Source organism: Ailuropoda melanoleuca, chromosome 11, assembly GCF_002007445.2.
Source record: "Ailuropoda melanoleuca isolate Jingjing chromosome 11, ASM200744v2, whole genome shotgun sequence".
In the NCBI taxonomy this organism is placed as follows: domain Eukaryota; kingdom Metazoa; phylum Chordata; class Mammalia; order Carnivora; family Ursidae; genus Ailuropoda; species Ailuropoda melanoleuca.
The window spans coordinates 70,987,648-71,012,554 of record NC_048228.1 but is presented as its reverse complement, the minus strand read 5'-3'; the positions used below and the strand labels follow the sequence as shown (position 1 = coordinate 71,012,554).

The following is a 24,907-nucleotide window of genomic DNA, read 5'->3' as shown; positions in this document are numbered from 1 at the left end:
CACGACAGGTGTAAACTAAGCCTGGAAATCCCATTCTCCTTTGCCAGCAATTGGCCTGAGCAATCTCTCCTGTCCCACTGTGGAAAAGTGATTCATTTCAGGCCAACGAGACACACAGGAAAATCACCTGGGGAGCTTCTTGAATGATTTTCGCAGATGAAAACAGATCTGATGGGGGAAAAATTTGCTATAAAGGGTGTTATCGGGCAATTGGTGAATTTGAACATACACTGTATATTAGATAATAGCATTGTATCATGGCAGCCATGGAAATGTACTACCCACATCCAAAGACTCACCAGCAGGTGTGAGGAGTATGATTAAGCTGTGAGCTTCATCAGAGTTGGCTTCAGCTGCCAAGAAGAGGTCTCGATAATCTCTGAACAGCTCAAGCTCATAACTGAGAAAGGCAAGGCACAGGCCAAGCAATTCTTCTAATGGACAATCCTGACTCCAGACCTGCTTCCGCGGCTCGCAGACAGGCCGTCATCACAATCTGACTGCTCCACTTGCCCACTCTTACTTCCTTCTTTTACTTTTGTGAAATCCTACTCCTGGCCTCAGCATCTGCTTCCCAGTGAACTCAAATGTTAAATTTCCTGAATTTAATCCTTGTTCCGTGATCACACAAGTCCTTTTTTCATAGGTGATATGCAGTAAAGCATTTAAGAATAAAGAGTCATGATATCTGCAGTTTTCACTTAAAAGATTCCCCCCAAAAAACTATAGATATATAGACAAAGATAAAGGAAAAAGCAAATATAACAAAATGTTTATAATTGATGAATCGAGTTAAGGGTTAGACAAGAGTTCACATTACTATTTTTACAATTTTAGAAGTTTTTTACTTTTCAAAACTAGTTTTTTTTGCTTCTTTTAAATAGAGGGGGGAGATCTAGATGAACCAGTGCCCTTCTTCCCACCTTTCAGTAAGTGAGAGAAAGATGCTGGGAGCAACAGTAATCAACAATAAAAGAAAGGTCAAGACAATCAGCTTAAGTCCCTTGTGGTTGGATATTCTGCAAAACGCTGCCAAAAGAACCAAAGTGATACACCGGGGGGGGGGGGAACCTACTCAAGAAAGTCATGGTTCTGGGGCACCCAGGTGGCTCAGCTGGTAAAGCATAAGACTCCTGATCTCAGGGTCATAAATTTGAGGCCTTCGTTGGGCATAGAGATTACTTAAGAAAAGTTAAAAATAAAAAAATAAAAAAAAAAGGAAGGCAGGCAGGCAGTCATGGTTCAATGTGGAAAAATGTGACATGATTTTGAGTAGCTGACGGATTACAGGGAGAGACTCTATTTGTCTCTGATGCTAGTAACAGCAGCCTTCTATGGGCAGGGGGTCATGCTAACTGGCATATAGAGAAGGAAATGTCACTATAACTTACATTCTGCTCTGCAATGAATATTTGCACAGTAATTAAAAGACATCAGACCAACATAAAAACAAAGCACCAAAGACTTCATTAAGGTTACAGAACAGAATGTAAATGTTCTTGAACTTGTCAGTTTAAAAGGCACAGCTGACAGAAGTTGGAAGCTGGAGTGCAGGAGGGCAAAAGCAAAAAGGAGAAGCAGGGGGAAAAAAGTAGGATTTTAATTTTGAATCCCTTAAGACTAGAAACCTCTAAACATACTCCACTTGACTCATTTTTTAACCGTTTTTATTGAGATATAATTCACATACAGGGTGCCTGGGCGGTTCAGTTGGCTGAGCGACCGCGTTCAGCTCAGGTCATGATCCTGGAGTCCTAGGATCGAGTCCCGCATCTGGGAGTCTGCTTCTCCCTCTAACCCTCCTCCCTCTCATGCTCTCTCTCTCTCTCTCAAATAAATAAAAAGTTTTTTAAAAATTAAAAAAATAAAAAGATAATTCACATACCATAAAATATACCAATTCATTCATCATTTTTAGTTAGGTTATCTTTTTATTACTGAGTTGTTAGAGTTCTTTATAGACCTTAGACACAAGTCCCTTATTAGAAACTGCAAATATTCTCTTCGATTTTGTGGTTTGTCTTTTCACATTCCTAATGGTAACCTCTGAGGCACAAAAGTTTTTAATTTTGACAAAGTCCAATTTATCTATTTTATTCTCTGTTGCTTGTGCTTTCAGTGTCCTAAGAAGGCTTTCCCTACCCAAGGTCACAAGATTTATTCATATTTTCTTCTAAGAATTTTATCATTTCTGCTGTACATTTAGGTCTATGATCCATTTTCAGTTAATTTGTGTGTATGACGGGAGAAGGAAGCAGTTTAAATTCCTTCTTTTGCATGTAAATCTCAAATCTCCGGGTGTCTCAGCACAATTTGCTGAAAAGATTATTCTTTCCCTACTGAATTTTCTTGACACATTTGTTTAAAAAAAAAATCTATTGATCATGTAGTTTATTTCTGGGTTCTCAATACTATCCAGTTAATTTCTATATACTGACACTCAAAGGGAAATCAAGATAGTATAAATAACCATTTTAAAGCGGACAGCTCAATACCACATAGGACATTCACGATGTTTTGCAACTAACACCTCTAGTTCCAAAACATTTTCACCATCCCAAGAAGAAACCCACATCCATCAAGCAGTCACTCCTCATTCCCCATGACTATGGCAACCACTAATCTGTTTTACATCTGTGTCGATTTAACTGTCCAGGATATTTCAGATCAGTGAAATCATAATACATGATCTTGTTTCCAGCTTCTTTCGCCTAGCATAATGCTCTCTGTAGCATTTATCAGTACTTCACTGTTAGGGCTGAATAATATTCCATTGTATGGATATGCCACAGTTTGGTTATCCATTCATTAGTTGATGGACATTTGGGGTTACTACCTTTGAGCAAATGTGAACGGCTATGTAAGTACAGAACTACTATAAATATTCATGTACAACTGTTTGAATACCTGTTTTCAACTCTTTTGGGTACATACGTAGGAGTGGAATATCTGGTTCATATCCTAATTCTAGATTTAACTGAATAACCACCAAACTATTTTCCACAGCAGCTGTACCCTTCCACATTTCCACCAGCAATGTACAAGGGTAACAATTTCTCCAGATCCTCACCAACATGGGTGACTTTCTGTTTTCCGGTTCTTTTTCAAAGGTGACATCCAGACAGTACAGACTAGAGTAAGACTAACACCTTTCCTCTTCTGAACCTCCTCCTCCAGCTAGTCCAGACTCTGAGTCTATACAGCCTTCCTTGTAGTCACATTACATTTCATACCCATATTGAGTTTATTACAGTAATTAAAATACTTAAGTTGTTTGTACCCCACATCTCTTGCCCCTATAATTATGCAGCTGTTCTCTCAACCCATCTTTAAGACTTCCTATCAAGTTCCATTAAGTTATCATGTTAGCCTTCGTCCACCATTTCAGTCAGAAATATTTTCAAAAGTTAACCCTAAAAAATTCATTTCATCCAGAAATTTGGAAAGCATAGTATTAATTTTTTTTAAAAGATTTTATTTATTCTTTTGAGAGAGAAACACCAAAAGAGTGCACAAGCAGGGGGCGGGGCAGAGGGAGAAGCACACTCCATGCTGAGCAGGGATCCTGATGCAGGGCTCTGTCCCAGGACCCTGGGATCATGACCTGAGCTGAAGGCAGCAGCTTAACCAACTGAGCCACCCAGGCACCCCAGTATCCGTGTTTTTACTCACATTACAAAAGCATGCACAGTAGCCTTCAGAGATAGGAATTTTTCTCCAGTTGTCATCAATTCATTACTCACTAATGTTTAGAGTTGCTACTCAAGCAATCACATTTCCACCTAATTTTATGGTCATCCAGCCCACATTCTCCCACTTGTCAACAGAGAGAAATGTTACAGAATGTCTGGCAGAAATTCATTTATACTGTTATCCTCTGCATTCTCCTGACCCACAGTCTAATAATCCTATCTAAAAAGTAAGGTCAGTCTAACATATTGTCTCTAGTGAGCCCATGTAACACTTTCCGTCAGAAATGTAATCACAGTCAATGTTTTTAGCACATAAAACAATGAACCCAGATTAGGTCATACCATATTTCAAATCATATTTTGAGATTTATAGAACATCAAATGATACAATGAAAAAAAGCAATAAGTATCACTTAAGGCAACAGAGGAAATAAAGATCTCATGTGTTCTACTTGAGATTATCGAGACAAATGTGTTGTCAATTTACTGTAATTTAGGGTTATATATCTTTAAAATTCTACAGGAGTTTCTCCTCAACCATAAAAATTCAATAACAAAAAAATATTTTCCACATATGAGCAAATTTTAAGAAGTTTTGTGTTTCTAACATAGATTATTTTATTGAAACCAATTTCCCCAATTCCATTAAGAGCATATTCCTCACTCAAGAATCTCTTCTATAGGGGCGCCTGGGTGGCACAGCAGTTAAGCGTCTGCCTTAGGCTCAGGGCCTGATCCTGGCGTTCTGGGATCGAGCCCCACATAGGGCTCCTCCGCTATGAGCCTGCTTCTTCCTCTCCCACTCCCCCTGCTTGTGTTCCCTCTCTCACTGGCTGGCTCTATCTCTGTCGAATAAATAAATAAAATCTTAAAAAAAAAAAAAAAAAAAGAATCTCTTCTATAAAGCCTTCCGGGGCGACCGGATGGCTCAGCCAGTTAAGCGCCTGCATTCAGCTCCGGTCACGATATCCGGGATCCTGGGTCCAAGCCCTGAGTGGAGCTCCCTGCTCAGAGGGGAGCCTGTTTTTCCCTCTCCCTGCTGCTCCCCCTGCCTGTGCTCACATTCTCTGTCAAGTGGATAAATAAAATCTTATAAAGCCTTCAGAGGCAGTTCCATTCTAAAACAGCCTCTCCCTTCTAATGACTTCGCCCTCTAATGATAACTACTATTGTCCTTACCACTCACTGACACCTGATGCTAGGTATTTACTGCTTGTGAACTGTTTGCTAATTTATTTATTGTCTACAACAGAATCCCGCCGAGAACTGATGCTTTCTCCTTCTTTTCCAACCTCATCACAACCAACAAAGTACAAGGCTTATGAAAAGGTAAGAACTCAAATTCTTATACGAATTTATATCTCATGTAATAGTTATAAACCTATACAGAATTAAAACTAAACAGGAAATTATCTCATAAAAATTGAAGACATTTAAAGGTCTTGTGGTTCTGGGGGGTGATGGCAGTGTGGTAACTAAAAGGGAAAGCAGCATCAAGCAGGGGCTTCTCCAAGACGGAAGAGCTGTGTGTATCTCAAGGTAGCAGACAAAGAGGCAGTAAAAAACAAAGATACAGGAAGGGACAGAAAATGTGGAAGGAAGGAGATTCTGGGGTTCAAGTGAAAAGAAGATAAAAGACATTTTCTTTCTGAAAAGGGAAAACTAGGTACAGGGATATGTTGAAGTGGACAAGGATTAAATTCAGCAGGTTTTTTGTGGTTTTTTTTTTTTAAGATTTATTTGACAGAGCACACAAGCAGGCAGAGCGGCAAGCAGAGGGAGAGGGAGAAGCAGGCTCCCCACTGAGCAGGGAGCCCGACGGGGGCTCGATCCCCGGACCCTAGGATCATGACCTGAGCCGAAGGCAGCTGCTTAACCAACTGAGCCACCCAGGCATCCCATCAGCAGGTGGTTTTAGGAGAGAAAGAGAAGGTTTATCTAGCTCCTAATATTTATTAAGAAAGCACTGTATCAGTTGCCTGCAGTGCAATCACCTGCCGCAGTGACAAATTATCACAAACCTAGAGGCTTAAAATAATACAAATTCATTATCTTACAGTTCCGGAAGTCAGAAGTCCAAAATAACCCAGGTCTCACTGGGCTAAAACCAAAGCTCGGGCAGAGCTACGTTCCTTCCTGGAAGCCCTAAGGAGATTCCATTCTCTTGCCCTCACCGGTTTATAGAGGCTGCTCACATTCCTTGGCTCCGGCCCCCTTTTATCTTCAAAGCCACCAGCCGACACTGGGCTCCTTCTCATGCTGCCATCTTTCTGGTCCTGACTCTTCTGCCTCCTGCTTCTTTTAAAGATTACATTAGGCCCACCCTAAGGTAATAACCCGGGATACTCTAGTTTAAAATTAGCTGATCAGCAACCTTAATTCCACCTGAAACCTGAATTCCCTTCAGTAGTGTAATACAACTCTCACAGGTTCCGGGGATGAAGATGTGGAAGGACGCCATTATTCTGCCTGCCACAGGCACTATGCTGTGTGCTTCATTTATATCTTTTAATTTAATCCCCACAACAACTCTATGAGGGAAATCACATTTTACTCATTTTATACGTGAGGAATCTGAGACTACCCATAACACTTTGAGAGACTTTAAATAACCCAAACAGCCAGGCTTATAAGAGATACTATTATAATAATGTTTGTGGAACTGAACCGGTGGAATGAGGATTCAGATAACACAGACTCCACTGGCCTGTTTCTAAAGCCCTCACTCATTACCCTCTCTCTACTTGCGCGCACGTGTGCGTGCGTGCGTGTGTGTGTGTGTTTTGGGGTGAAGGGAAAAAGGCTTTTCTTGCCCCCTCTTTAACCAAAACCATCTCTCCTTTCATCGTTAGAAATCTCTGTGTATGAGTTTGTTTAAAAAGTTTTTAAATCTCTGCATACCATGCTACGTATGTTCCATTTAGGTTTTGGTGTATGAGCACAGGTCATACGATAGCATGTTAAGAAACAAGGCTAAAATTATGTGATTTGTAGGTTCCTTCCTAAATTGTATAATTTTAGGCTCCGATTTGAAGATATAAATTATTTTTATAACTATTTCAAGCATTCAGATAAATTCCCCAAGGCATAATATACTGGATTAGAGATTATCAACATTTTAATATGTCTTGACACACATAACCCATTATTTTTCAGGATCCCATCAACCATATAGGAATGGATCCTTTTTGAAAGAAATGATTACTGGGGCATTATGATTGATCTCCAGGTATCCTGCCTCATTTAATAATGAACTCTTATAAAATTCCTTCACTCTCCCTTAAACATTTGCGTAACAAAAATTTTCTTTATATGTCCTCAAAGAAGGCTACAGACACAGGATGGAGATCAGGGAAAGGGTCTGTGATTGATAGCAAAAGCCTTGGTGTTAAATTGTTGGCAAATGTCTTGACTGACGTTTTACCTCTAGAGCAGCCATTTTTAATCTTCTCAAGATCACGGCCTCTGCTTTGAAATCTGATAAACCTGTGGACCTCTCACTAGAAAAATGCACGTGAACACATACTCAAAATTTTTCATACAAATTATTTTATTGGATTTTAAATCTGTTGCCATCACAGACCATATAAAACTAGTCTTTGCAAGGATTTCTGTATGTCTCACTTTTGGTTTTGTGCCAAAATCTGCTACACCCAGGAATAAAAATCTAAAGTATGCAATAAAACAAACCAAGCTTTAATTATTTTTGACAAATAGATACCAAAGTAATGATGACGGCTGGCTGGAGAGCCTCTGGCACCAAAGCACAGTTCTAAGAAAAAACCCACCTCTTGCACATTATTCTCCAAGGAGAGCTGAGAAAACATGGATGTTAGAAGGCTCAAGTCCCAACACTAAGGGAAAATAATGTTGACTGAATTTAATGAGTGTTTCCTAAAACAATAACATTTTATACTTGTACATACTTATAAAAAGGAAAGACGTGGGGGGGTTTTTTGTTTTGTTTTTTTAAGTAACCTCTATGTCTAAGGTAGGGCTTGAACCCACCACCCTAGATCAAGTCTCATGTTCTACTGATTGAGCCAGCCAGGTGCGTCTAGGATAGATACAGTTTTAGAGAGTGGGAAATATTAAGATAAATTAAAATATTTGAGAAAAAACTCATGCGAGACCCTACTCTGTCCGACTACGCAGAGATCCAGAATAGTATTAAGTTCAAAGTGGAGTACATGCACCCAGAGGCAGGGTGATCATGCCACTGGTGTGAAAAGAAAATACTAGAAGACTAAACACATGCGTTATCTTCAACCTGAAACTGAGCTCTACTAATATTCATTCTATGAAACCGACACCAGCATCCTCTCTGGTCCTGCGACAGGCGGTGTCAGCCTTGCGGCACTTACGTGAAGAATGCTAGTCACACTGGCTCACTTGACCTCCAGTCTACCTAGAAGCAGCTGGAAAGGCACCTTTTCAAGCAGTTTGGGGGGCAAGAGCAGCCGTGGAAGTACCAGCCACCTCCGCAGCGTCACTGCAGTGTCCCTTCTCTGGCTTCCTGGACGACAGGCAAAAGTGCGGCAGCGCCACGGCGGCTTCTTGGTCTGCCTTGCTAGTCCCGAGCTGCAGCTCCCGGGTCGTCCAGCAGTTTCCACAGCATCTGGAGGGGAGCACGGCGGCTGCTCAGGCAGCCCAAGCTCTGGGTCCCAGCAAGGGGATGGGTGCCCTCTGAGCTCCCCTTACGGGTTGCCTGTGCATCGCCACCCTAAAGCAACCGGCAAGCCCTCTAACAACTCTGTAAGCACCTCGGATCCTGATTCAATCTCTTCTTGCTGAAAATACTCAGAAGAGTTTGGTCTGTGGCACTGAATACACCGTAGGCTAGTAGGTAAGAGTCTCCTAAAGGGAAGACGGCCGGTCCACCCCCTGGAGGGGCTGTTTGTGATGCCCTCACTGGCTGGCTCACGTCCAGCAAACTGCAACATCCTGCAGTTTCCTTGGGCCCAATTAAGTACATCTGCAGATCTCATTAGAATTATGATGTCACTCTCGAATGGGTTTTACAAGATTTTTGTAAATGAACAAAGGAAAAGAGAGAGACAAACCAAAAAACAGACTCAACTATAGAGAACAAACTGGTGCTTGCCGGGAGTGGGGCATGGGGTGAAATAGGTGATGGGGATTAAAGAATACACTTGCCTTGATAAACACTGAGTAATATATGGAAGTGTTGAATCACTATATTGTGCACTAGAAATGAATATTAACACTGTATATCCACTACACGGGAATTAAAATGTTTAAAATTTTTTAAAAAATTACAACTGTCCAAACTGGATACTTAGCTATACCTGTAATAAATAAGAAAGGGTTTTTGTAAAGAAAGGCAGATTAAACATAATAAGGCAAAATACAAGCACGCAACAAGAAAATGGAAGACCTGCCAAATGCCTGTTACCAATACCAGTGCTTTATCAAACTATAAGGTAAAAGAGTGATTATTTTGTAAACTGTAAAACTATACAGCTTTTAGAAGAAAACATAGGGGAAAAAAATCTCTGAGATGTCGGACTGGATGAAAAGTCCATAGACGTGACACTAAAAGCACAATCCATAAAAGAAAAAAAAAAATGACTGAATGCACTACACGAAAATTTCAAACTTTTTGCTCTATAAGATACCCGGTTAAGAAGATGAAGACAAACTACGGATGGGAAGAAAATTCGGCCAATCACATACCTGACAAAGGGTTTATATCTAGACGATAGAAAGAACTCTCAAAGCTCAACAGTGAAAAACATTCCAATTTGCTCATTAGGGAAACAATTTGCCCATTAGGGAAAGTCAAATTAAAACCACAATGAGATACCACTACACAACTATTTCAGAATGACTAACGTAAAAAAATAAATAAATAGAAACAGTGAAAATAGCAAATTCTGACAAGTGTATTGCTAGTGAGAACACATAGCCACTCTGGTAAACAGTCTGAGAGCTGCTTATAAAATTAATCATATACTTACAATATGACCCAGCAATTGCACTCTTGGGCATTTATCCCGGAGAAAGGAAAACTTATGTTCACACAAAAACCTATACATGAATGTTCACAGCAGCTTTATTCGTAACAGCCACAAACTGGAAACAACTCGTATGCTCTTCAACAGGTGAATAGTCAGTCAGACTGTGTACGGTGGTACATCCATTCAATGAATTATTCAGCAGTAAGAAGAAATGAACTACTGATACACTGGATAACTTGGATGTTCTCTAGGGCATTGTGCTCAGTGAAAAAAGTCAGTCTCAAAAAGATACATACAGTAGGATTCCATTTATGTAACATTCTCAAAATGACACAATTACAGAGATAGAACAAATCAGTGGTGGCCAGTAAACAAGGATGTGGGGAGTGGAGGGGACCTTGAGCTGCATGAGGGAGTTTCTTGGCAGTGATAGAACAGTACTGTATCTTGATTGTGGTGGTGATGAAATGAATCTAGACATGAAATGTTATTAATTGCACAAAACTACACATACATACACATGAACGATTGCATTAAAAACCATGAAAACTGAATATGGCTACTTCACAGTATTGTACCAATGCCAGTTTCCTGATTAAACATGGTTATTAACATTATGTTATGTAAGATATTACACTGGGGTAGCTGAATGAAAGTTACACAGGACTGCCTGCACTATTTTCACAATTTCCCATGATCTATAATTATTTCAAAATAAAGTTTTTTAAGTGATGATATTCAATATTTTTTAAATTACTAATATTTTAAGTGGAATCAAAAACATGAAAAGAATACATTCTAAATTGTTCTACAATGTTTTTCATCTTTATCTCATTTTTTATTCTTACTATAGCATAGGCAGTATATAGTTTACAACATACATATGGAGATTGCAGACACAGTTCTTTGTACCACTGGGGAGTGACCAAAAAAAAAATGTGCAGACCTCTATTATAGAAACAACAGAAGTCTGAGATTCTATCCATCCCTTCAAAGTTTTACTAAGGGAAGCATATATAAGAACAGGACAGACATCAGACTGAGAATCAAAAAGAACTCTATCCTTCGGGGCGCCTGGGTGGCACAGCGGTTAAGCGTCTACCTTCGGCTCAGGGTGTGATCCCAGCGTTATGGGATCAAGCCCCACGTCAGGCTCCTCCGCTATGAGCCTGCTTCTTTCTCTCCCACTCCCCCTGCTTGTGTTCCCTCTCTCGCTGGCTGTCTCTATCTCTGTCGAATAAATAAATAAAAATCTTTAAAAAAAAAAAAAAAGAACTCTATTCTATCCACAGTTTAAACAAATCACAATCTCATTGTCATCCACAAAATGTTAAGAGTTGTATTAGATCATTACCAAGACATTCCAGCTCTGAAAAAATTGTAACCCCATGAGTTCTACAGCAGGAAAAAGTGCAGCAACCATAAAGAAATGTATGACTAAACTCTAACCAGTATTTCCTGAAAGTATACCAAAGTTTCAGTATTGCCAGGAATATTAAATACAAGACATAGTCTAAGTAATCATTAACACAAACACAGAAAACAGCACCTACAGAGACAATTTTATCTCAAAGAAAACAGATTACCAGAAGAGTTGAAATATAAATATCCAGATAATAGGCAAAGGTGGCTATTTTGCACGCAGCCCCCCTGTTGCTGAAGGCCTCTAAACTTCTGCTCAGGGAACTATATGAGGCTCTGTATTGCAACAGACAATACATCAGCGCATTCAAGTATCCTGGTGTACGAGTTTGGAGTTCATGACGGTTCTCTCAAGAAGTAGAATAGCAAGACAACCAAGAAAGAATTCTTTTCCTTTTTCCCATCCACTTAATTAATTATTCGCCATCCACTTGAGTTAGACTGAATTAAGACAGAATTTTAAGAGGTCTATTTTTCAGGGGAAGCTAAACATCTACAAGGTAATTATATACCACTCTGTTATACCACCTGCTATCCAGAAACATCACCTACCTGAAACACAGTCCAAAACCAGGAAAGAAGCAAGAGTCCTCGAAGCAGTAAAAATCAATATAACAAGGTCCTAGCACTAAAGCCCCATGCTTCTTTGGCTCCTTATTCAGAATCTTCTATCATTTTTATCCACCATTCCACAAGTGTGGTTATGGGTTCTGCTCATGACACACTAAAAATATCAAATTAGGAAGGCAAGAAAAGTACAATAAGCAGGTTTAATGAGAGCAGAGAGATAGAGCTAACAGTCAGGTAAAACATAAACCAATCCCCAAACTAACATGATTTAGAAAGGAATACTTTTGCCAACAAATGAACAAACTATGGTGGTCTGGAGATTGCTGACTGAGGAAACAAATGGCTGGAGCTCTTCTGCAAATAAATCATCGCGCGTTCACCAGTGCCCAAGACACACGAAAGGAACCACTGAAGTGATATTTTTTAGACAGTATTATAGACAGCATAATCCATCTTCTATTTTTAAACAGAGACTGAAAATTGTATTAAATGATCTTTCCAGCATTCTTTAGTATTGAACTAAATTACATCACATCTGAATTTTACCATGAAATAGGGACACACCAAAACTCAAAACAGAACAAAACAAAACATGGAATCCTGAGAAGTTGAAATATTATGCTGAAATTCATTCAGGCAACAAAGCATACATGTGAATATTTTATGAATTAAAAAGTGAGGCAGCATTACAGTGAGTGAACAAACTATTATCCTTTCCTCATCAATTCCCAGATGCCCTTTAATAAATAAAACAAACAAAACCCAACACTTCAATCCCTCGGAAGTACAGATGCTCTGAACTAGAGACGTATCTCACAATTGCTGTGACCCAAGAGCAGGATGTAGTTGGTGAAAATCTTATCTCCTGGAAAGATCAAGAAAGCGGCAGCATCAAAGTATCTTAGGTCTGACCAAAAACGGTCATTCAAAAAAATCTTTCATTTATTTATTTCACTTATTTATTTATCTGGCAGAGAGAGAGCACAAGCAGGGGGAGCAGCAGGCAGAGGGAGAGGGAGAAGCAGACTCCCCACTGAGCAGGGAGCCTGAGGCGAGGCTTGATCCTAGGACTCTGGGATCAGGACCCGAGCCCAACAAGGCAGACACTTGACCAACGGAGCCACCTAGGCGCCCCTCATTCAAAAAAATCTTAAAAAGACAAATAAGTGATTGGAAACCTGTAAAACTATAATCAATGGAGATAATTACAGAAAATTCTCAAAAATAAATTGCACGCTTTTACCTTAAAGGTAACACTTAAGTACTTATCACAATACTTAGTAAGCACTCAATAAATTTAGTTATTATTATGATTTCAAGATGACAAATAAGGACTAGTAGAGCTAATGAAAATATCTATGATCATAGTAATCAGGCAATCGTTAGCATTTATTAAGTGCCTACAAGGTCACCACCACTACGTGGTAGCAACAAAAGTTCATTGCCATGAGCCTAGGCAACACTAGTTTTGATCAAATAAATGGTGAGTATCATAACAGGAGTAAAACATTTTGAACCAATAAGGTAAAGCATCACATTACATTCACCAATGATCAGAACTTACTAAGGGGGCACCTGGCTGGCTCAATCAGCAGAGCATGTACTTCTTAATCTCAAGGTTGTGAGTTCAAGCCCCACACTGGGTATAGAGATTACTTAAAAATAAAATCTAAAAAAAAAAAAAAGAACTTGCTAAGTATTTTCAACTTCTTAAATTTTCTTTTAAAGATTTATTTATTCGAGAGACTGTGAGCCGGGGGAAAGGCAGAGAGAGAGGTAGAGAGAGAATCCAAGCAGACTCCCCAATAAGCACGGAGCCTTATGCAGGGCTCAATCCCAGGACCCCGAGATCATGACCTGAGCTGAAATCAAGAGTTGGGGGAGCCTGGGTGGCTCAGTCGTTGGGCATCTACCTCCAGCTCGGCGTGATCCCGGGGTCCTGGGATCAAGCCCCGCATCGGGCTCCCTGCTCTGCTGGAAAGCCTGCTTCTTCCTCTCCCACTCCCCCTGCTTGTGTTCCCTCTCTCACTGGCTGTGTCTCTGTCAAATAAATAAATAAAATCTTTATAAAAAAAAATCAAGAGTTGGCCACTTAACTGACTGAGCCACCAGGTGCCCCTCAACTTCTTTTAAAGTACTGTATTTAGGTCCAGCAGGCAGAAATTTTGAGACATAAATTATTTACTTCTTGAGAGTCACTAAATGATTAAATGAATATAAAAAACTGTCACCAAAATGAATCCTGTGGTTTTCACAGGGGAAAAAAAAATCTCTTCTCCCATTACTCTCCAGGCTTAGGTAGAATAAGGATTGTAGATAAACTGCCTCTTAAAATTCTTCTAAAACTTGGAGCTACACACAGATGAGGGAAACTTCCTCCTCCTCAGATTCACAGGCGTTGAAAGGGACCAGTTTATACAGAAGTGCACGCTTATTAAAATGCCATCTTTCATTAATATTAAATGTTCAGAATACACAAATGTATGGAGATGGAAGGTAGATCCATGGTTACCTACGGTTGGTGAGGGAGGTGGAGAAGGAAAATGAAAAAGTTCTAAAACTCATTGTGGTGATGGTTTACAACTCTGGAATATACTAAAAGCCACTGAACTGAACACTTTTCTTTTTAAGATCCAGTTAATTTCTTTATTTGAGACAGAGAGTGCATGTGTGCACCTGTGAGCAGGAGAAGGGGCAGAGGAGGAGGGAGAGAAACAAGCAGACTCCCACTGAGCACAAGCCCGATATGGGGCTAGATCTCATGACCCTCAGGTCATGAGAACTGAAATCAAGAGCAGACCGCTTAATCCACTGAGCCACCTGGGTGCCCTTGATTGTATGAATTGTATGGTATGTAAATTATATCTCCGCAGAGCTGTTTTTTTTAAGACTTTATTTATTTGAAAGAGAGAGTGTGTGTGAGAGAGAGAGAAAGAGAGAGAGCATGAACAGGGGGGAAGGGCAGAAGGAGAGGGAGAAGAAATCTCCCTGCTCAGCAGGCAGCCCCATTCAGGACTGATGCCAGGTTCCTGCAATCATGACCTGAGCTGAAGGCAGGCGCTTAACCAACTAGGCCACCCAGGCGCCCATTAAGATTTTACTTGTAAGCAATCTCTACACTCAATGCGAGGCTCAAACTCACAACCCTGAGACCAAGAGTCCCATGCTCCACCAAATAAGCCAGCCAAGCACCCCTGTTATTTTAAAATCTTAACTCTTCACAAAATTTGACAAATCATAATTACTGCATTATGGTCAAACTCCATAGGGTATACCCCTCTGTCAGATATTCTTCCTGACCCGGCTGACCTCATTACCGACAATCCTACAAAGTCCCTTTATCAACAATCCAATTCTTTCCCAACAACAAACAACAAGCAACAGACGTGGGGGGAGAGGTGAACGGCAGCACATTTCATAAAAGTTAAAAATAATTCACACAGTATTTTTACAGAAGTGGTTTCTCAAAATGGTTATTTTCATAATATAAAAAAATCCTGATAAAGCCATCTATTTACTATAGCATTTTGATTTTAAAAGAATGTTACTACTCTATCAGCAAACTACCAATATCTGCAGCATACAGATGTAGTCTCATAATGGTGGTCTCTGAAATGGATGACCCTTGTAGCATGTGAGGAAACACATTTTTGTTTGTAGAATTTCAAAAATATTCTGCCCCATAAGAACAGGGTTTAAATTAAAAAAAAAAAAAAATTCTAGAGCTCATAGATTTATTTAACAGTGTCCATGAACCCCAACCCACCTCAGGTGGAAGACCATGTTTGTTTCCTAGCATACTTTGGAAGAGGCTATGCAGAACCACAAACAAGACTGAATAATAAATTCACCTAGTTGTGCACTTTTTACACTACTTTTAATCCGCATGTACCACTCTGCCTATTTAAGGATCCTGCTCGGAGGAGCTCACAACTTGTGGCAGAGGCTGGCTTAATCTTACCTTCAGAAATGCTAGCCAAGGTACACAAAGTAGGTGCAGCTCTCAATAAAACTTTGCCAAATGAATGGAGATTTCTCAGCTGATTAAGCCAACTGGCTGCTTACAGCTGGGTTTTCTATTTAGGAACTTTTGGAAAACCTTTCCCCCCCCTAGATTAGCTTAAAGAAGCACCTAGAACAATAGAATCTTATCACCCACTTCATCAGCCCAAATTGTATCTCCCTTTTTATAATGAGCAACAGAAGGTTTGAGTAAAACCTCTGTGTGTGATTTGATCATGAAGAAATGTCTTCCCACATTCCTCCTTGGGCTACTATGAGGAGTGCCTGTTGGCAGTCTCGAAGCAGTTTTTAATGCTCTCTAGAGATAAAAAGAATCAAGAAATGAGAAGAGATTAAGTTTATGAGTATGTACTCCAAAAATAGTTTAGGGTAAAGGCAGGTAAACTGTTCAGGGACATAGATTTTGACCAGCTTTTGAAATGTTTTGAACACAAACATACTAGTAGTAGCCTGTACTCAAGAGCGTGCAAATGCTCCTACAATGAGCACGCAAAGCTTCGGTGATAAGGGAAAAAGGGTTTACCTCTAAACACACACACACACACTTTCCCCAAGTAAAACAATTTGAACTTCTTTACAGCTTATGGTCTTTCAGAATACTGGTGGGATAACAAAAATGCTCAAGTACTTTAGGCAACAGTAAAAAAAGTACATGGGGGGGGTTCCTCCACCTTCTGTTAATGGTTTAGCAAAGTCTACGGTCTGATGGAGAAAATACAAACATAACCATACTGTAAGTCAGAGCACGGTTTGCACTGTAAAAAGGGTTTTATAAGAGCAAGAAGAAAGCGGGATCACTTATGATTAGAATAGAAGAGCTTGCAGACAAGGTGACATTTGAGCTGGGTTAGATGGATGATCTCTCTAGTGAGGTAACAACAGTTGAAATTCAGAGAACATGCTCTGCCCAAAAAAATATTTTATAGATAAAAATAGTTCAAGTAGAGAACATACACCCAGCCAACCCCCAAACATACTTTACCTTTTAAATTTTCTTTTAAAATATAAAACCTGCTATATAAAGCAATGAAAACTTTCCCACCTCACCTAGATTTCTTCTATTATTCCACTATTCATTTACCATTTGGGCACGAATCCTGTGTCACTGTCACTTTGCACTTGTTACTGTGCTAAGATATACACTGTCTTTCTCCTATGGATGATATTTTTGCATCTTCCCATAAACTGTTCTACCTTTGAGAGCAAGAACTGTAATCCATTTCTATTTTATCTTTCCATAATACTTCTTAAATAAATATATACTCAACAGATATTGACAGGTTAAACCTAGTTCTAATAATTGTGACAATAAGCTATCACTACCACAAAAGATGTCTGTGAAACAGATATTATAAACAAATCACACTTTTGCAAAGAGAACAAAAAGCATCTAGATGAGTAATATCTACCCCTAGACATTGAACTAATTGCTCTGCTTTGGTATAACTTGTTCAGAAAGGGTGCTTGTTCAAAAAAAAAAAAAAAAATTAAATCTCTCAAGCAGCCTTTATAGAACATTATCTTTCTTTGTCACAAAGTCCTAAGACAACACATTTATTGTGACACAGTGAATTTGCAGAGAAATGAAGGACAGTCCTGGTTCCCAAGGATCTCAAGGGACAGTTCACAACTCAAGAAATGTCTTGGCAATGTGTATACATAAAACAATGTGTTTAAAACAATATGAAAAGCACAAAGGAAAAATGTTTTCCAGGAAGCCTGGCCTAGCTATTTCAAAGATAATTCTTTGTGAATGTGCTCTTTTAAAAGTTCAGAAATTCTCTCCTCTATTGTTTAAGCTAGAAGTAAACAAAGATAGAAATTTGCAAACTTGGGGGCGCCTGGGTGGCTCAGTCGGTTAAGCATCTGCCTTTCGCTCAGGTCATGATCCCAGGGTCCTGGGATGAGCCCAACGTTGGGCTCCGCGCTCAGCGGGGAGTCTGCTTCTCCCTCTCCCTCCCCCTGTTCAGGCCTTCTCTCTCCATCTCTCTCAAATAAATAAATAAAATATTAAAAAAAAAAACAGAAAGAAAGGAAAGAAGGAAGAAAGAAAGGAAGGAAGAAAGAAAAATTTGGAAACTTGTTTTAACCTTCTACTTAACTATATTATGAGATGGAGAGGGAGATTATGCCTGCAAGCTGGCCTGACATCCTTATCACAGAAGAGGATCAAAGGGGAGGGAAGAGAGGAATACAGGTGTAACAATGCCAGATACCATCAAGATTACTACAAAAGAACATGTTTTTCTGTGTGTGTGCACTTCCTAAATTCTGTGGGAAGAATAGAGTACTTCTCAAACATTATTATCCAAAATTGGCTTTCAGTTTCCCTAGTTTCTCCTTTCTTGTTATTGTTGAGCCTGTGAACTGGTATGTTCTACACCACTCAGAAAGTTACTAGACAGTGAGTTAATCAAGGAACACTTCAGGAAGTTGTTAGTATTGCTTTAAAAAAAAAAAAACCACTGGACCAGGCATTGCAACATCATTCACTCTTCCAAAAAGGTAATTTTACAAAATAACTCAGAAGGGAAGAAAAGACAAAATGGAATGCTATTTTTGATAATGAGTAACAAAAATAACAACAAAAAAACTACAGAATAACACACCCACTGCTACTTTGTTTATAGGCTTGCAACTTGCACATGCAAGTACTCTACGAAGTATTGCTCAAGAAGAAACTGTCAAAATTGAATGCTTATGAAAACATTCCTTTTCTAAATAAGGTCTCTAACAAGGGCTGTGCTGTTTCCAAATGATTTCTTTAGCAAGTATTGACAGGTATAGCATAGCAATAATGCTCAGAATGAGAAAAAAAATGTTTTATCAATAGTAAAAGTTGTTACTAATTATAATGCCTGTGAGTTCAGTACTAGAAATTAACTGTACGGTAGATATCTACTAGGCAGAACAGTACAAAACTAAGTTTATTTCTGGGAAAAAAAAAAAAGTAATCCTACAGACCCTAGAGATCTAGTAGGTTGGTTTTGTTGTCGCTTTCCTTCCAAAAGAACCTTCGCCAGTAAGTCGAGGTAACTTTCCTCAGTTCAAAGGTTAAGGCAAATTCAGCTCTATGTAGAGTTCTTGCTTCTCGTCAATACAGCTCCCTCCTTTTTTTCCCCCCTCGTATTATCTTGGCCTGAAAGAGGTTAATGCTCCGGTATCATTGCAAATCCATGAGGGAAGCAATTTTAGATGCCGAGGAATGAAACTGGGATGGGAGGAACGATCGACAGCAATCAAGAACCAGCTCGCCCTAGAAATCCTCTCCAGAAAGGACGGAAAGAGTTTCTGCCCAAAGAACCTGCTGCCCGGAAGCCACAACTTCCATCAATCCCCAAAGAAAAGTTGCAAGAAGAGCTCAGCGCCCACGCAGCCCGCGCCGGTGCGGAGACCGAGGTCAGCAAAGGCATTCATCAGGCCCCGGCGGCCAGCGAGCCGGTGCTGCGGCGTCCGTGGGGCTGACTCCGGCTCCGGCAGGCTCGGAGTCTGGGGGTGCGACGGCGAAGAGTGGGCGGAGAAACGAGAGCAGAGGAAAGAGGGACAATGCTGGGCCGGGCCGGCGACTCAGCGCGCTCCAAGGGTCCCCCAGCGCCTCTTCCCGCCCGGAACGGCCAGCTGCCGCGCCAAGTTTGCTCCCAGCCCTCCCTTCACGGCCGGGACTGCGAAGCCGTGGCCGCCGGCCTCCCTCCGCCTGCCCGCCGCCGCCTTCCTCCCCGCCGGGCGGCTCCCGCGAGTCTGAGAGGAGGCGGCGCGCGCGAGGAGAGCCGCGCGCGCGAGGGAAACGGGGCGCGCGAGGAGCAGGGGGCGCGCGAGGGGAGGCGAGCGCGCGAGGGGCAGGGGGCGCGAGCCCGCGGCGCGCGCGAGGGGAGCTGGGCGCGCTGGNCAGTCCAAGTGCAGCTGCCTCGCTGCTCGGGCGCCGCCGGTCCCCGCCCTCGGGCCCCGGGCTCCGTTCTCTTGACAATGGCGCGTCCCCTTTAAGGAATAATCCGATCGGAACCGATGTGTGGTTAAACCTCCGACTCTGATTTTAACCGGATTTCTCTCTCTCCCCCTGAGCCCGACGGACGCCCGGCGTTGCTGCGAGCTCTTCCCACCCCTTCCCCGCCCCGCCTACTCCCTCGCCTTCCTGATTGGCGAGAAACACTACAACAGGAACAGCAATCTTCGCACTCCACTGGCCGATCCGGCCGCCGCTCACGGTGGCCCCCACCCCCACTCCGCCCCTTTCCCCGGGTTGGTCCTTCCTCTAATCACTCTCTGTCCTCTACTCCATCGTTGCTTTGGAGAACTGGCAGTCAAGGCTCGCCCTCCCGCCTCCGGAAAGCGAGCTTTATTTTTATTGGTAAAAGGACATCTTCCTGTGCACCTGATTGGGCAAGGAAGGAGTAGCCTGCACGCCCCTTACCCATTATCGCTCTCCCTTTACGGGTTTAAGAAATACAGCCGCAAAGTCCTCCCTACTTTATCTCCTCCTGAGCGCCTTTCCCTTTAAATGGTAGTAGGGGTCGTGGACAAACTCACAGCCTGTATTGGGGAAAGAGGAGAAGGGAGAAGAGAAAAATTCAAAATCTTCTCCAGTTGAGTAATATATGCGAACCTGGGATCCTGCGGAACCTCAGCGTGCTGTAGTGAATGGACTGGCGTGAGTGAGTAAGAATCCCTGAAATTCTGGTACTCGCTCCTCTTGAGATTCGCTCAAGTTTTCGCTCACTGCCCATTCTACCCTCACCGTCGATCCCATTGGCATCTCGCTACCCCGAAGAGCTTTAGTAAAGGTATCTGCAAACCTGGAGGTGTCATCTCACATTCGTTCATTTAAAAAACCATTTAAATCATTTCCATTAAAAAGTTCCGCTTAATTCAGTCCTCTTGTGTTGTCTGGGCGTTCGTCACGAAAGCTAGGTTACTCTTCTGAAAAGACTGAATAGATGGTGGCTCTCGTGCCAACCTCAAAAGTTGAAAACGTCTGTCCCCCTCGCTAGAACTGTAGCAGGGGGAGCCCAGGTTGAGCCCAGACGGGCACCAGAAGACTATTCCTGGAGGGGAAGAGGGAGTCTGGCACCGGAAGCTTGACCCTGCAGCAAAACCTCCCCCATGAGAAGAGAAATTCTTCGACCGTCTGGTAGGTTATGATTTCCCCGGTTTCCCACCAGAGCCGTAAGAACCGAAAGAGTTGTTACTACTACAGTTGGGTACAGTTAGTGCTTTGGTACCCATCTAAAACTGTTAAGTGTCCTGGCCCTGTTTGCCCATCAACTTGGAGAGCCTTCCGACCTCAGGATATTTAGTGCATTTGCAGTGGTAGCTCAGTGGAACCCAGCGGTGCCTAGAAAGTGGCAGCTCTCAGCGGTACCCTAGAAGGGAGTTTCTTACCAGAAACGGGGAAATAAACTAAGTTAGCTTAAAGGACTTTTCCGTGAGTTCAGCTCAAAAATCTTACGGACATACCCATTAATATCGAAGGGTGAGCAAAGGGAAAGGCTGTAGGTTTCTACTGGGGGGCAAAAGACAAGGAAATACCTGGGTTATATTTATATGGCCTTCAGAGATGCTTATATAAAACTCCTGTTAAGTGTCTATAACTAAACCCCCTTTTTCAGCCTATTCCATTTTGTTTTTTTGGTTAACTTTTTTTCGCTATTGTCAAGGTAAAGTAATTAACCCATTTTCTTCTGAGTTACAACTGTCAAGCTTTGAGACTGCTTCTGGGTTCTGATATTCTATATTAGAATATAAACAAGAATATTCTATATTCTAATATCTAGTATGGTCTTCTGGAAATAAAGACATCTATTTCAGATGTGTACACAACTACAGGTTTTGTTCAAGGTCCAGGTGATGTTTTCAGGTTCTTTGTAAAACACCTGTTCTATAAAAAACAAAAAACAACAACAACAACAAAAAAAAAAACCACACACCTGTTCTATGATGTCCAGATTGTTCTGTTACACTAGCACATTGGGCTCAGTAACTCCAGAAGGCAGTCTGCAGTAATCTCTTCCCTACACTTAACCAACCATGCTGAGATCACCACCTTACAACATAATTTATATTATTTTTTCTCTATTTCACACTTGCCCACAATAGGATTGTTTATCACTTTTTAGCTCATACACCCAGCCTCCTCCTACTACTACTAATAGTAGTATTCACATAGAGGAAATTTTTAGAAAATCTGCAAACCTAGAGCTTCCAATATGCAAGTCATTCTTTAAAATGTTCAGTATTTGAGCACCTGGGTGGCTCAGCCGATTGTCTGACTCTTGATTTCAGCTCAGGTCATGATCTCAGGGTTGTGGAATCAAGCCCTGGTTCTGCCTCTGTGTTCAGTACGTATTCTACTTGTCTCTCTCCCACTGCTCCTCCCCCTACTCATGCTCTTTCTCTCTCGTTCAAATAAATAAAATCTTTTTTTTAAAAAAAAGGGAAAAGACTTAAAAAAAAAAAAAAAAGAATGCTCAGAGTTACTGAACCAGTCCCTGGAGAAATTTACAATTTGTACTTTCCCCTTACAGGGACTTTATCCCATACCTTTACTTCTCATCTCTAAGTTTGATCCCCATTCTTTAAAAAGAAATAATCCCTGAGGTGCCTAGCTGGCTCACTCAGTCAGTAGAGCATGCAACTCTTGATCTTGGGGGCTGTGAGTTCAAGCCCCACATAGCGATTACTTTAAACAAATAAAAAAAGAAAAAGAAAAAGAAATCTTGTACTAATGTGCCAGCATTACTAAAGCTTTTTAACATCCTTATATCTAGATATTTTTAAAACTCCTTTAAAGGATGAAATACGTTATGATCATTTATTCTCCCTGTTTATACACAAAGGTAAACAACATCAAAGAACTACCAGTGAAGCCAGTAACTAGTTTTCCTTAGAAAAATTACTATTTATATTGCAAATTCTTTTCAATTCACTGTACATTCATACAGTAACTATTATGTGTTAGGTAAAGAATAGGGGGAAAAATGAATATGTCTCCATTCTCCAGAGACAGAATCTCCAAATTGTATCCAAAAGTGGCACAACTTTACCCCTCACTTAGTACTTAGGTGGAAAGCATCTATTAACTAGTGATTTTCTACAGTAAAATCAAGAAAAATCCAATTCCTAGAACCTGTCAACAAAAATTTCTTCCCTCAGCCCTTCATTAATATTAATAAAAATGAGGCAAATTAAGAGAAAATAAGTTCATAGTGATTTGATTTTATAAAGACGCTTCAGAGAAATATGTCCTGGGTCTCTGTAGAGGAGGCCCACGTCCTCCACCTTCCATGCTTCAGTGTGTTCCTTTGTAAAATGAGTACTGATATTCATTGAGAACATCGCTGAATGACCTTTAATCATCAGTAAAAGATTCATTTTTGTTCAGTATATCCTATCTACTGAGGCAGAAAGGAGATACTAATACACTTTTAGAAAGATTTCCAATTCTCTCCTGCTCAAAATCCTTCAGAGATTCTCAAGGCACACACTGAATGTAGTCCAACCATCTCAGCAAAACATACATCTCCCTTTATAATCTGACTCCAGCCTCCCTCTCGGATTTCTTCTTGGCCACTCCTTCATTTGACACTTAAAATGGCTGCTCTCTCAATATCAATGATCCTGTTCTTTCAAACCTCAATGCCTTTGGGCATGTAGTTCCCTTTGTAGAATGGCCTTCCCTCCATGCTCACCTGGAGGATTCTCATGTATCTGTCCATCAGAACCCAACAGAACCATTACCTTCTTTGTGAAGACTTTTCAGGTTGCACCCCCTTTTCCGACAGGATTATTTTTCTGCCACAGACATACCTCTATTATTCCGATTCTAAGTACCAAATTGAAGACAGGCCTTAAATGTTTCTTTTTCTGTCTCTTGCACTAATCTGATTTGTTTTCCAAGATCAAAGGCCATACTTATATGCACTTCTGTATCAGCAACACTTGGGTTGATGCCTGGCATAACTGATGCTTTCAATAAATGCATTTCAAATTGGGTTGAATGAGCAAGGCTGAAACGAACGGTTTAACTTACAATGTGAAACTAATTAACCAGAATACTATTCTAGGAATATTTCAATTTCTTAATATTTTATTGTAAATCTGTCTTATCAATGAGACTAGATCACTGATTTCCAGACTTTATTTCATGGACTAGTAAAATTTGCTTGGAAATTTTGGTAACGGACATAGCCTTAATAACTTATTTTGTGAAGTAACAGTATAAAAGTAAATATAAATAAATATCTATCTAGTATTCCCATATTTTCATAAAATAAAAATATTTTAAAACCAAAATTTAGGGGCACCTGGGTGGCTCAGTCAGTTAGGCATCCAACTCTTGATTTTGGTTTGGATCATCAGTCTCGAGTCCTGGGATGGAGCCCACGCTCCAAGTCTGCTCGGAATTCTCTCTCTCTCTCTCTCCCTTTGCCCCTCCACCTGCTCACACGCTAAATAAATAAATAAACAAACAAATAAATAAATAAAATCTTTAAAACAAAACAGTACAAAACTTGGGGGCGCCTGGGTGGCTCAATCAATTACGTATCTGACTCTTGATCTCAGCTCAGGGTCATGAGTTCAGGACCCACACCGGGCTCCATGCTGGGCATGAAGACTACTTAAAAAACAAAGAAACAAACAAACAAAACAAAACAAACAAAACAAAAAAAACACCAAAAATCGGGAAGGTTATAACTTCAGAATAAAAGATTTTTGAATAAATGTGGCATTATAAAGAACTTGCACAAACCCCCAAGACTATTCACACTTCAAATTACTTCATCTGATGCCTCTTTTCATATATTTTTAAACAATGGTTTAGAAATGAAAATATTCCTAAGGCTTCCCCCCCCATTATGTCCACAGGGAGGAAAAACTATTTGATTTTTTGTTAATTTTCACTCTACCCATGAGTAAATGTCATAGCATCAGACTAATTGACTTACTAGCATCCTGCCAGAATATTTGTAGAGAAATTCTTATTATTTATGAAAGCGTTTGCAAATTGAATTCCTTTCTGCATCTTTCATGTCATATAGTTTCCTTCCTTTTATTTTAGGAAACTTACCACTTTTTTTATTTTAATTTACCACTTTTTAATTTTATTTTTTTAACAGTTTTATTTTATTTTATTTTATTTTATTTTATTTTATTTTATTTTATTTTATTTTATTTTATTTTAGAGAGAGAGCACAAGCAAGGTGAGGGGCAGAGGGAAAAGCAGAC

At 40.5% G+C, this 24,907-nt stretch overlaps 1 long non-coding RNA gene across 1 annotated transcript in view; it reads left to right on the top strand.

Annotated features, from left to right (window-relative positions):
• Positions 1–24,907, top strand: part of LOC109489269 — a 34,731-nt gene that overhangs the window by 1,620 nt on the left and 8,204 nt on the right. The window contains exon 2 of the long non-coding RNA XR_002142216.2: positions 4,945–5,021. This is a non-coding gene — a long non-coding RNA (uncharacterized LOC109489269). The remainder of the gene's footprint in view (positions 1–4,944; positions 5,022–24,907) is intronic.